Source organism: Crinia signifera, chromosome 6, assembly GCF_055691185.1.
Source record: "Crinia signifera chromosome 6, ASM5569118v1, whole genome shotgun sequence".
In the NCBI taxonomy this organism is placed as follows: Eukaryota; Metazoa; Chordata; class Amphibia; order Anura; family Myobatrachidae; genus Crinia; species Crinia signifera.
This window is the reverse complement of record NC_139222.1, coordinates 53,405,541-53,420,283: the sequence shown is the minus strand read 5'-3', so window position 1 is coordinate 53,420,283 and position 14,743 is coordinate 53,405,541.

Sequence of the window (14,743 nt, the reverse complement as noted above, 5' to 3'; positions counted from 1 at the left end):
CTGAGTCCTGCCATGCACCCAACTGGTATTTTTTGGTCACATGTGAGGCATTGCCGTACTCGGGAGAAATTGGGGCACAGATTTTGGGGTGCTTTGTCTCCTTCATACCTTCTGAAAATGACAAATTTGGAGCCAGAACTGCATTTTTGTGTAAAAAAATGTAATTTTTCATTTTCACTGCCCACTTGTATCAAAATTGGTGAAACCCCTGGGGGTTTGAAATGTACACTATACCCCTAGATGAATTCCCTGAGGGGTTTAGTTTGCAAAATGGGGTCACTTGTGGGGGGGTTCCTAACTTTTAGCATCTTATGGTGCCTAGAAACCTACATGGTGCCTAAAAAATAATCTCATAAAAAGGAGGCTCCAAAATCAAGTAGGTGCTCCTTCTATTATGAAGCCTGTGGTTTGGTCACCGTGCACACTAGGGCCACATATAGGATATTTATGAAAACAAAAGAATTGGGGGAATCAATTTTCAGTCACATTTCTCTAGTAAAATGTACTGTGTTCCTTAGAAAAATGTATTAAAATTGCAAATCTGCAAAAAAAAAGAAATTTTGAAATTTCACCTACACTTTGTTTTAATTCCTGTGAAACACCTAAAGGGTTAACAAACTTCCAAAATGCTGTTTTGAATACTGTGAGGGGTGCAGTTTTTGAAATGGCATCATTTATGGGGGTGTCTCACATACAAGTCCCTCAAAGTCACATCAGAACTGAACTGGTCCCTAAAAAAATCAGTGTTTGAAATTTTCTTGAAAATTTGAGAATTTGCTATTCATATTGTAAGCCTCCTAGTGTCCCAAAAAATTAAAAGGAAGTTGAAATAATGATGTCAACATAAAGTAGACATATGGTCTTTGTTAGTTATTAACTATTTTGAGTGGTATGATTATTTGTCTCACAAGCAGAAAATTTAACATTTTGCAAATTGCTAAATTTTCCATTTTTTTACGACATTTTGGTATTTTTCACAAAAAAACACAGACTGCATCGACCCAAATTTACCACTAACTTGAAGTACAATGTGTCACGAAAAAACAATCTCAAAATCACTGGGATAAGTAAAAGCAAAAAAAAGTTATCCCCACTTAAGTGAGACATGTCAGATTTGAAAAAAAAGGGCTCTGTCAGGAACGCAAAAACTGGCTCTGTCAGGAAGGGGTTAAAGACGCACATTTCTGGCCCCCCAAAAATAGGCATTTTAAATGAAAAATGAGTCCAATTAACAAAATAGGGTGAATAAGTATGTATTTCAGGGGTGAGTTAGCAGGTTATTGGGGAAGTAAGTCCTGATATTTTTGGAGGTTGCAGGGGCCACTAGACCATTCAAAATAGGCAGGCTTTAGCATATGCAGTTAGGCCCCGTAGGATGATTTTAGCTAAAAAGTGCCCCAAACATTCAAACGGGCTAGTATCTGGGAAGGAAAAACATGGGAAACATGACTTAGACACCAAATGATACACTGTATGCCATGTTTCCAAATTTTTATGCACAGTGGTTACAGCATGAAGCAAATGCATGTGAAAATACAAAGGTGCATTGCATTAAACAAGTCCAATGAGCGTCCCAAAATGGCCAGCCTGCCTGCTTTCATCCATCCATTGTTCTAAATTTTTCATTACCCAATGAGCTGAGGTGGAGTCTTAGCCAGTGGTACCATCAGGGAGGTGTGTAAAGCACTTTAGGCTAGACAGCCAATCAGCTGCCTGCTTCCATCTGTCAATCAAATACAGCAGCCAATCAGAAAGCTGCCCATTGATCAGCAGGCCCTTTATGACATCACAGACAGACCCTCAGAACTATCTGTGCATGTCTAATGGCTGGCTGTCAGTTGGGCGGGTGGGTGGCAGAGGGAGGGGATGTCTGTCTCCTTTCTCCTGAAAATTGCGGTTTTTCTGCGTTTACGGGAAAAGTTGAGGTCCGACGCGCAAAAGTGGGGTCTCGTAGAAATCACCTTTTAAAGACGCACATTTCTGGCCCCCAAAAAATGGGCATTTCAAATGAGAAATGAGTCCAATTAACAAAATAGGGTGAATAAGTATGTATTTCAGGGGTGAGTTAGCAGGCTATTGGGGAAGTAAATCCTGATATTTTTGGAGGTTGCAGGGGCCACAAGACCATTCAAAATAGGCAGGCTTTAGCATATGCAGTTAGGCCCTGTAGGATGATTTTAGCTAAAAAGTGCCCCAAACACTCAAACGGGCTTGTATCTGGGAAGGGAAAATATGGGAAACATGACTTAGACACCAAATGATACACTGTATGCCATGTTTCAAAATTTTTATGCACAGTGGTTACAGCATGAAGCGAATGCATGTGAAAATACAAAGGTGCATTGCATTAAACAAGTCCAATGAGCGTCCCAAAATGGCCGGCCTGCCTGCTTTCATCCATCAATTGTTCTAAATTTTTCATTACCCAATGAGCTGAGGTGGAGTCTTAGCCAGTGGTACCATCAGGGAGGTGTGTAAAGCACTTTAGGCTATACAGCCAATCAGCTGCCAGCTTCCATCTGTCAATCAAATACAGCAGCCAATCAGAAAGCTGCCCATTGATCAGCAGGCCCTTTATGACATCACAGACAGACCCTCAGAACTATCTGTGCATGTCTAATGGCTGGCTTTCAGTTGGGCGGGTGGGTGGCAGAGGGAGGGGATGTCTGTCTCGTTTCTCCTGAAAATTGTGGTTTTTCTGCGTTTACGGGAAAAGTTGAGGTCCGACGCGCAAAAGTGGGGTATCGTAGAAATCACCCTTTAAAGACGCACATTTCTGCCTCCCCCAAAAATGGACACTTCAAATGAGAAATGAGTCCAATGAACAAAATAGGGTGAATAAGTATGTATTTCAGGGGTGAGTTAGCAGGTTATTGGGGAAATAAGTCCTGATATTTTTGGAGGTTGCAGTGGCCACTACACCATTCAAAATAGGCAGGCTTTAGCATATGCAGTTAGGCCCTGTAGGATGATTTTAGCTAAAAAGTGCCCCAAACACTCAAAAGTGCTTGTATCTGGGAAGGGAAATTATGGGAAACATGACTTAGACACCAAATGATACACTGTATGCCATGTTTCCAAATTTTTATGCACAGTGGTTACAGCATGAAGCGAATGCATGTGAATATACAAAGGTGCATTGCATTAAACAAGTCCACTGAGCGTCCCAAAATGGCCGGCCTGCCTGCTTTCATCCATCAATTGTTCTAAATTTTTCATTACCCAATGAGCTGAGGTGGAGTCTTAGCCAGTGGTACCATCAGGGAGGTGTGTAAAGCACTTTAGGCTAGACAGCCAATCAGCTGCCAGCTTCCATCTGTCAATCAAATACAGCAGCCAATCAGAAAGCTGCCCATTGATCAGCAGGCCCTTTATGACATCACAGACAGACCCTCAGAACTATCTGTGCATGTCTAATGGCTGGCTGTCAGTTGGGCGGGTGGGTGGCAGAGGGAGGGGATGTCTGTCTCGTTTCTCCTGAAAATTGCGGTTTTTCTGCGTTTACGGGAAAAGTTGAGGTCCGACGCGCAAAAGTGGGATATCGTAGAAATCACCCTTTAAAGACACACATTTCTGCCCCCCCCAAAAATGGGCATTTCAAATGAGAAATGAGTCCAATGAACAAAATAGGGTGAATAAGTATGTATTTCAGGGGTGAGTTAGCAGGTTATTGGGGAAGTAAGTCCTGATATTTTTGGAGGTTGCAGGGGCCACTACACCATTCAAAATAGGCAGGCTTTAGCATATGCAGTTAGGCCCTGTAGGATGATTTTAGCTAAAAAGTGCCCCAAACACTCAAAAGTGCTTGTATCTGGGAAGGGAAATTATGGGAAACATGACTTAGACACCAAATGATACACTGTATGCCATGTTTCCAAATTTTTATGCACAGTGGTTACAGCATGAAGCGAATGCATGTGAATATACAAAGGTGCATTGCATTAAACAAGTCCACTGAGCGTCCCAAAATGGCCGGCCTGCCTGCTTTCATCCATCAATTGTTCTAAATTTTTCATTACCCAATGAGCTGAGGTGGAGTCTTAGCCAGTGGTACCATCAGGGAGGTGTGTAAAGCACTTTAGGCTAGACAGCCAATCAGCTGCCAGCTTCCATCTGTCAATCAAATACAGCAGCCAATCAGAAAGCTGCCCATTGATCAGCAGGCCCTTTATGACATCACAGACAGACCCTCAGAACTATCTGTGCATGTCTAATGGCTGGCTGTCAGTTGGGCGGGTGGGTGGCAGAGGGAGGGGATGTCTGTCTCGTTTCTCCTGAAAATTGCGGTTTTTCTGCGTTTACGGGAAAAGTTGAGGTCCGACGCGCAAAAGTGGGGTCTCGTAGAAATCACCTTTTAAAGACGCACATTTCTGGCCCCCAAAAAATGGGCATTTCAAATGAGAAATGAGTCCAATTAACAAAATAGGGTGAATAAGTATGTATTTCAGGGGTGAGTTAGCAGGCTATTGGGGAAGTAAATCCTGATATTTTTGGAGGTCACAGGGGCCACTAGACCATTCAAAATAGGCAGGCTTTAGCATATGCAGTTAAGCCCCGTAGGATGATTTTAGCTAAAAAGTGCCCCAAACACTCAAACGGGCTAGTATATGGGAAGGAAAAACATGGGAAACATGACTTAGACACCAAATGATACACTGTATGCCATGTTTCCAAATTTTTATGCACAGTGGTTACAGCATGAAGCGAATGCATGTGAAAATACAAAGGTGCATTGCATTAAACAAGTCCAATGAGCGTCCCAAAATGGCCGGCCTGCCTGCTTTCATCCATCAATTGTTCTAAATTTTTCATTACCCAATGAGCTGAGGTGGAGTCTTAGCCAGTGGTACCATCAGGGAGGTGTCTAAAGCACTTTAGGCTAGACAGCCAATCAACTGCCGGCTTCCATCTGTCAATCAAATACAGCAGCCAATCAGAAAGCTGCCCATTGATCAGCAGGCCCTTTATGACATCACAGACAGACCCTCAGAACTATCTGTGCATGTCTAATTGCTGGCTTTCAGTTGGGCGGGTGGGTGGCAGAGGGAGGGGATGTCTGTCTCGTTTCTCCTGAAAATTGCGGTTTTTCTGCGTTTACGGGAAAATTTGAGGTCCGACGCGCAAAAGTGGGATATCGTAGAAATCACCTTTTAAAGACGCACATTTCTGGCCCCCCAAAAATAGGCATTTTAAATGAAAAATGAGTCCAATTAACAAAAAAGGGTGAATAAGTATGTATTTCAGGGGTGAGTTAGCAGGTTATTGGGTAAGTAAGTCCTGATATTTTTGGAGGTTGCAGGGGCCACTAGACCATTCAAAATAGGCAGGCTTTAGCATATGCAGTTAGGCCCCGTAGGATGATTTTAGCTAAAAAGTGCCCCAAACATTCAAACGGGCTAGTATCTGGGAAGGAAAAACATGGGAAACATGACTTAGACACCAAATGATACACTGTATGCCATGTTTCCAAATTTTTATGCACAGTGGTTACAGCATGAAGCAAATGCATGTGAAAATACAAAGGTGCATTGCATTAAACAAGTCCAATAAGCGTCCCAAAATGGCCAGCCTGCCTGCTTTCATCCATCCATTGTTCTAAATTTTTCATTACCCAATGAGCTGAGGTGGAGTCTTAGCCAGTGGTACCATCAGGGAGGTGTGTAAAGCACTTTAGGCTAGACAGCCAATCAGCTGCCTGCTTCCATCTGTCAATCAAATACAGCAGCCAATCAGAAAGCTGCCCATTGATCAGCAGGCCCTTTATGACATCACAGACAGACCCTCAGAACTATCTGTGCATGTCTAATGGCTGGCTGTCAGTTGGGCGGGTGGGTGGCAGAGGGAGGGGATGTCTGTCTCGTTTCTCCTGAAAATTGCGGTTTTTCTGCGTTTACGGGAAAAGTTGAGGTCCGACGCGCAAAAGTGGGGTCTCGTAGAAATCACCTAATTGCATGTCTAATTGCTGGCTTTCAGTTGGGTGGGTGGGTGGCAGAGGGAGGGGATGTCTGTCTCGTTTCTCCTGAAAATTGCGGTTTTTCTGCGTTTACGGGAAAATTTGAGGTCCGACGCGCAAAAGTGGGATATCGTAGAAATCACCTTTTAAAGACGCACATTTCTGGCCCCCCAAAAATAGGCATTTTAAATGAAAAATGAGTCCAATTAACAAAATAGGGTGAATAAGTATGTATTTCAGGGGTGAGTTAGCAGGTTATTGGGGAAGTAAGTCCTCATATTTTTGGAGGTTGCAGGGGCCACTAGACCATTCAAAATAGGCAGGCTTTAGCATATGCAGTTAGGCCCCGTAGGATGATTTTAGCTAAAAAGTGCCCCAAACATTCAAACGGGCTAGTATCTGGGAAGGAAAAACATGGGAAACATGACTTAGATACCAAATGATACACTGTATGCCATGTTTCCAAATTTTTATGCACAGTGGTTACAGCATGAAGCAAATGCATGTGAAAATACAAAGGTGCATTGCATTAAACAAGTCCAATGTGCGTCCCAAAATGGCCAGCCTGCCTGCTTTCATCCATCCATTGTTCTAAATTTTTCATTACCCAATGAGCTGAGGTGGAGTCTTAGCCAGTGGTACCATCAGGGAGGTGTGTAAAGCACTTTAGGCTAGACAGCCAATCAGCTGCCTGCTTCCATCTGTCAATCAAATACAGCAGTCAATCAGAAAGCTGCCCATTGATCAGCAGGCCCTTTATGACATCACAGACAGACCCTCAGAACTATCTGTGCATGTCTAATGGCTGGCTTTCAGTAGGGCGGGTGGGTGGCAGAGGGAGGGGATGTCTGTCTCGTTTCTCCTGAAACTTGCGGTTTTTCTGCGTTTACGGGAAAAGTTGAGGTCCGACGCGCAAAAGTGGGGTATCGTAGAAATCACCTTTTAAAGACGCACATTTCTCGCCGCCCAAAAATGGGCATTTCAAATGAGAAATGAGTCCAATTAACAAAATAGGGTGAATAAGTATGTATTTCAGGGGTGAGTTAGCAGGCTATTGGGGAAGTAAATCCTGATATTTTTGGAGGTTGCAGGGGCCACTAGACCATTTAAAATAGGCAGGCTTTAGCATATGCAGTTAGGCCCTGTAGGATGATTTTAGCTAAAAAGTGCCCCAAACACTCAAACGGGCTTGTATCTGGGAAGGGAAAATATGGGAAACATGACTTAGACACCAAATGATACACTGTATGCCATGTTTCCAAATTTTTATGCACAGTGGTTACAGCATGAAGCGAATGCATGTGAAAATACAAAGGTGAATTGCATTTAACAAGTCCAATGAGCGTCAAAAATGGCCGGCCTGCCTGCTTTCATCCATCAATTGTTCTAAATTTTTCATTACCCAATGAGCTGAGGTGGAGTCTTAGCCAGTGGTACCATCAGGGAGGTGTCTAAAGCACTTTAGGCTAGACAGCCAATCAACTGCCGGCTTCCATCTGTCAATCAAATACAGCAGCCAATCAGAAAGCTGTCCATTGATCAGCAGGCCCTTTATGACATCACAGACAGACCCTCAGAACTATCTGTGCATGTCTAATTGCTGGCTTTCAGTTGGGCGGGTGGGTGGCAGAGGGAGGGGATGTCTGTCTCGTTTCTCCTGAAAATTGCGGTTTTTCTGCGTTTACGGGAAAATTTGAGGTCCGACGCGCAAAAGTGGGATATCGTAGAAATCACCTTTTAAAGACGCACATTTTTGGCCCCCCAAAAATAGGCATTTTAAATGAAAAATGAGTCCAATTAACAAAATAGGGTGAATAAGTATGTATTTCAGGGGTGAGTTAGCAGGTTATTGGGGAAGTAAGTCCTGATATTTTTGGAGGTTGCAGGGGCCACTAGACCATTCAAAATAGGCAGGCTTTAGCATATGCAGTTAGGCCCCGTAGGATGATTTTAGCTAAAAAGTGCCCCAAACACTCAAACGGGCTTGTATCTGGGAAGGGAAAATATGGGAAACATGACTTAGACACCAAATGATACACTGTATGCCATGTTTCAAAATTTTTATGCACAGTGGTTACAGCATGAAGCGAATGCATGTGAAAATACAAAGGTGCATTGCATTAAACAAGTCCAATGAGCGTCCCAAAATGGCCGGCCTGCCTGCTTTCATCCATCAATTGTTCTAAATTTTTCATTACCCAATGAGCTGAGGTGGAGTCTTAGCCAGTGGTACCATCAGGGAGGTGTGTAAAGCACTTTAGGCTAGACAGCCAATCAGCTGCCAGCTTCCATCTGTCAATCAAATACAGCAGCCAATCAGAAAGCTGCCCATTGATCAGCAGGCCCTTTATGACATCACAGACAGACCCTCAGAACTATCTGTGCATGTCTAATGGCTGGCTGTCAGTTGGGCGGGTGGGTGTCAGAGGGAGGGGATGTCTGTCTCGTTTCTCCTGAAAATTGCGGTTTTTCTGCGTTTACGGGAAAAGTTGAGGTCCGACGCGCAAAAGTGGGGTATCGTAGAAATCATTCTTTAAAGACGCACATTTCTGCCCCCCCCCAAAAAATGGGCATTTCAAATGAGAAATGAGTCCAATGAACAAAATAGGGTGAATAAGTATGTATTTCAGGGGTGAGTTAGCAGGTTATTGGGGAAGTAAGTCCTGATATTTTTGGAGGTTGCAGGGGCCACTACACCATTCAAAATAGGCAGGCTTTAGCATATGCAGTTAGGCCCTGTAGGATGATTTTAGCTAAAAAGTGCCCCAAACACTCAAAAGTGCTTGTATCTGGGAAGGGAAATTATGGGAAACATGACTTAGACACCAAATGATACACTGTATGCCATGTTTCCAAATTTTTATGCACAGTGGTTACAGCATGAAGCGAATGCATGTGAATATACAAAGGTGCATTGCATTAAACAAGTCCACTGAGCGTCCCAAAATGGCCGGCCTGCCTGCTTTCATCCATCAATTGTTCTAAATTTTTCATTACCCAATGAGCTGAGGTGGAGTCTTAGCCAGTGGTACCATCAGGGAGGTGTGTAAAGCACTTTAGGCTAGACAGCCAATCAGCTGCCAGCTTCCATCTGTCAATCAAATACAGCAGCCAATCAGAAAGCTGCCCATTGATCAGCAGGCCCTTTATGACATCACAGACAGACCCTCAGAACTATCTGTGCATGTCTAATGGCTGGCTGTCAGTTGGGCAGGTGGGTGGCAGAGGGAGGGGATGTCTGTCTCGTTTCTCCTGAAAATTGCGGTTTTTCTGCGTTTACGGGAAAAGTTGAGGTCCGACGCGCAAAAGTGGGGTCTCGTAGAAATCACCTTTTAAAGACGCACATTTCTGGCCCCCAAAAAATGGGCATTTCAAATGAGAAATGAGTCCAATTAACAAAATAGGGTGAATAAGTATGTATTTCAGGGGTGAGTTAGCAGGCTATTGGGGAAGTAAATCCTGATATTTTTGGAGGTCACAGGGGCCACTAGACCATTCAAAATAGGCAGGCTTTAGCATATGCAGTTAAGCCCCGTAGGATGATTTTAGCTAAAAAGTGCCCCAAACACTCAAACGGGCTAGTATATGGGAAGGAAAAACATGGGAAACATGACTTAGACACCAAATGATACACTGTATGCCATGTTTCCAAATTTTTATGCACAGTGGTTACAGCATGAAGCGAATGCATGTGAAAATACAAAGGTGCATTGCATTAAACAAGTCCAATGAGCGTCCCAAAATGGCCGGCCTGCCTGCTTTCATCCATCAATTGTTCTAAATTTTTCATTACCCAATGAGCTGAGGTGGAGTCTTAGCCAGTGGTACCATCAGGGAGGTGTCTAAAGCACTTTAGGCTAGACAGCCAATCAACTGCCGGCTTCCATCTGTCAATCAAATACAGCAGCCAATCAGAAAGCTGCCCATTGATCAGCAGGCCCTTTATGACATCACAGACAGACCCTCAGAACTATCTGTGCATGTCTAATTGCTGGCTTTCAGTTGGGCGGGTGGGTGGCAGAGGGAGGGGATGTCTGTCTCGTTTCTCCTGAAAATTGCGGTTTTTCTGCGTTTACGGGAAAATTTGAGGTCCGACGCGCAAAAGTGGGATATCGTAGAAATCACCTTTTAAAGACGCACATTTCTGGCCCCCCAAAAATAGGCATTTTAAATGAAAAATGAGTCCAATTAACAAAAAAGGGTGAATAAGTATGTATTTCAGGGGTGAGTTAGCAGGTTATTGGGTAAGTAAGTCCTGATATTTTTGGAGGTTGCAGGGGCCACTAGACCATTCAAAATAGGCAGGCTTTAGCATATGCAGTTAGGCCCCGTAGGATGATTTTAGCTAAAAAGTGCCCCAAACATTCAAACGGGCTAGTATCTGGGAAGGAAAAACATGGGAAACATGACTTAGACACCAAATGATACACTGTATGCCATGTTTCCAAATTTTTATGCACAGTGGTTACAGCATGAAGCAAATGCATGTGAAAATACAAAGGTGCATTGCATTAAACAAGTCCAATAAGCGTCCCAAAATGGCCAGCCTGCCTGCTTTCATCCATCCATTGTTCTAAATTTTTCATTACCCAATGAGCTGAGGTGGAGTCTTAGCCAGTGGTACCATCAGGGAGGTGTGTAAAGCACTTTAGGCTAGACAGCCAATCAGCTGCCTGCTTCCATCTGTCAATCAAATACAGCAGCCAATCAGAAAGCTGCCCATTGATCAGCAGGCCCTTTATGACATCACAGACAGACCCTCAGAACTATCTGTGCATGTCTAATGGCTGGCTGTCAGTTGGGCGGGTGGGTGGCAGAGGGAGGGGATGTCTGTCTCGTTTCTCCTGAAAATTGCGGTTTTTCTGCGTTTACGGGAAAAGTTGAGGTCCGACGCGCAAAAGTGGGGTCTCGTAGAAATCACCTAATTGCATGTCTAATTGCTGGCTTTCAGTTGGGTGGGTGGGTGGCAGAGGGAGGGGATGTCTGTCTCGTTTCTCCTGAAAATTGCGGTTTTTCTGCGTTTACGGGAAAATTTGAGGTCCGACGCGCAAAAGTGGGATATCGTAGAAATCACCTTTTAAAGACGCACATTTCTGGCCCCCCAAAAATAGGCATTTTAAATGAAAAATGAGTCCAATTAACAAAATAGGGTGAATAAGTATGTATTTCAGGGGTGAGTTAGCAGGTTATTGGGGAAGTAAGTCCTCATATTTTTGGAGGTTGCAGGGGCCACTAGACCATTCAAAATAGGCAGGCTTTAGCATATGCAGTTAGGCCCCGTAGGATGATTTTAGCTAAAAAGTGCCCCAAACATTCAAACGGGCTAGTATCTGGGAAGGAAAAACATGGGAAACATGACTTAGATACCAAATGATACACTGTATGCCATGTTTCCAAATTTTTATGCACAGTGGTTACAGCATGAAGCAAATGCATGTGAAAATACAAAGGTGCATTGCATTAAACAAGTCCAATGTGCGTCCCAAAATGGCCAGCCTGCCTGCTTTCATCCATCCATTGTTCTAAATTTTTCATTACCCAATGAGCTGAGGTGGAGTCTTAGCCAGTGGTACCATCAGGGAGGTGTGTAAAGCACTTTAGGCTAGACAGCCAATCAGCTGCCTGCTTCCATCTGTCAATCAAATACAGCAGTCAATCAGAAAGCTGCCCATTGATCAGCAGGCCCTTTATGACATCACAGACAGACCCTCAGAACTATCTGTGCATGTCTAATGGCTGGCTTTCAGTAGGGCGGGTGGGTGGCAGAGGGAGGGGATGTCTGTCTCGTTTCTCCTGAAACTTGCGGTTTTTCTGCGTTTACGGGAAAAGTTGAGGTCCGACGCGCAAAAGTGGGGTATCGTAGAAATCACCTTTTAAAGACGCACATTTCTCGCCGCCCAAAAATGGGCATTTCAAATGAGAAATGAGTCCAATTAACAAAATAGGGTGAATAAGTATGTATTTCAGGGGTGAGTTAGCAGGCTATTGGGGAAGTAAATCCTGATATTTTTGGAGGTTGCAGGGGCCACTAGACCATTTAAAATAGGCAGGCTTTAGCATATGCAGTTAGGCCCTGTAGGATGATTTTAGCTAAAAAGTGCCCCAAACACTCAAACGGGCTTGTATCTGGGAAGGGAAAATATGGGAAACATGACTTAGACACCAAATGATACACTGTATGCCATGTTTCCAAATTTTTATGCACAGTGGTTACAGCATGAAGCGAATGCATGTGAAAATACAAAGGTGAATTGCATTTAACAAGTCCAATGAGCGTCAAAAATGGCCGGCCTGCCTGCTTTCATCCATCAATTGTTCTAAATTTTTCATTACCCAATGAGCTGAGGTGGAGTCTTAGCCAGTGGTACCATCAGGGAGGTGTCTAAAGCACTTTAGGCTAGACAGCCAATCAACTGCCGGCTTCCATCTGTCAATCAAATACAGCAGCCAATCAGAAAGCTGTCCATTGATCAGCAGGCCCTTTATGACATCACAGACAGACCCTCAGAACTATCTGTGCATGTCTAATTGCTGGCTTTCAGTTGGGCGGGTGGGTGGCAGAGGGAGGGGATGTCTGTCTCGTTTCTCCTGAAAATTGCGGTTTTTCTGCGTTTACGGGAAAATTTGAGGTCCGACGCGCAAAAGTGGGATATCGTAGAAATCACCTTTTAAAGACGCACATTTTTGGCCCCCCAAAAATAGGCATTTTAAATGAAAAATGAGTCCAATTAACAAAATAGGGTGAATAAGTATGTATTTCAGGGGTGAGTTAGCAGGTTATTGGGGAAGTAAGTCCTGATATTTTTGGAGGTTGCAGGGGCCACTAGACCATTCAAAATAGGCAGGCTTTAGCATATGCAGTTAGGCCCCGTAGGATGATTTTAGCTAAAAAGTGCCCCAAACACTCAAACGGGCTTGTATCTGGGAAGGGAAAATATGGGAAACATGACTTAGACACCAAATGATACACTGTATGCCATGTTTCAAAATTTTTATGCACAGTGGTTACAGCATGAAGCGAATGCATGTGAAAATACAAAGGTGCATTGCATTAAACAAGTCCAATGAGCGTCCCAAAATGGCCGGCCTGCCTGCTTTCATCCATCAATTGTTCTAAATTTTTCATTACCCAATGAGCTGAGGTGGAGTCTTAGCCAGTGGTACCATCAGGGAGGTGTGTAAAGCACTTTAGGCTAGACAGCCAATCAGCTGCCAGCTTCCATCTGTCAATCAAATACAGCAGCCAATCAGAAAGCTGCCCATTGATCAGCAGGCCCTTTATGACATCACAGACAGACCCTCAGAACTATCTGTGCATGTCTAATGGCTGGCTGTCAGTTGGGCGGGTGGGTGTCAGAGGGAGGGGATGTCTGTCTCGTTTCTCCTGAAAATTGCGGTTTTTCTGCGTTTACGGGAAAAGTTGAGGTCCGACGCGCAAAAGTGGGGTATCGTAGAAATCATTCTTTAAAGACGCACATTTCTGCCCCCCCCCCAAAAATGGGCATTTCAAATGAGAAATGAGTCCAATGAACAAAATAGGGTGAATAAGTATGTATTTCAGGGGTGAGTTAGCAGGTTATTGGGGAAGTAAGTCCTGATATTTTTGGAGGTTGCAGGGGCCACTACACCATTCAAAATAGGCAGGCTTTAGCATATGCAGTTAGGCCCTGTAGGATGATTTTAGCTAAAAAGTGCCCCAAACACTCAAAAGTGCTTGTATCTGGGAAGGGAAATTATGGGAAACATGACTTAGACACCAAATGATACACTGTATGCCATGTTTCCAAATTTTTATGCACAGTGGTTACAGCATGAAGCGAATGCATGTGAATATACAAAGGTGCATTGCATTAAACAAGTCCACTGAGCGTCCCAAAATGGCCGGCCTGCCTGCTTTCATCCATCAATTGTTCTAAATTTTTCATTACCCAATGAGCTGAGGTGGAGTCTTAGCCAGTGGTACCATCAGGGAGGTGTGTAAAGCACTTTAGGCTAGACAGCCAATCAGCTGCCAGCTTCCATCTGTCAATCAAATACAGCAGCCAATCAGAAAGCTGCCCATTGATCAGCAGGCCCTTTATGACATCACAGACAGACCCTCAGAACTATCTGTGCATGTCTAATGGCTGGCTGTCAGTTGGGCAGGTGGGTGGCAGAGGGAGGGGATGTCTGTCTCGTTTCTCCTGAAAATTGCGGTTTTTCTGCGTTTACGGGAAAAGTTGAGGTCCGACGCGCAAAAGTGGGGTCTCGTAGAAATCACCTTTTAAAGACGCACATTTCTGGCCCCCAAAAAATGGGCATTTCAAATGAGAAATGAGTCCAATTAACAAAATAGGGTGAATAAGTATGTATTTCAGGGGTGAGTTAGCAGGCTATTGGGGAAGTAAATCCTGATATTTTTGGAGGTTGAAGGGGCCACTAGACCATTCAAAATAGGCAGGCTTTAGCATATGCAGTTAAGCCCCGTAGGATGATTTTAGCTAAAAAGTGCCCCAAACACTCAAACGGGCTAGTATATGGGAAGGAAAAACATGGGAAACATGACTTAGACACCAAATGATACACTGTATGCCATGTTTCCAAATTTTTATGCACAGTGGTTACAGCATGAAGCGAATGCATGTGAAAATACAAAGGTGCATTGCATTAAACAAGTCCAATGAGCGTCCCAAAATGGCCGGCCTGCCTGCTTTCATCCATCAATTGTTCTAAATTTTTCATTACCCAATGAGCTGAGGTGGAGTCTTAGCCAGTGGTACCATCAGGGAGGTGTCTAAAGCACTTTTGGCT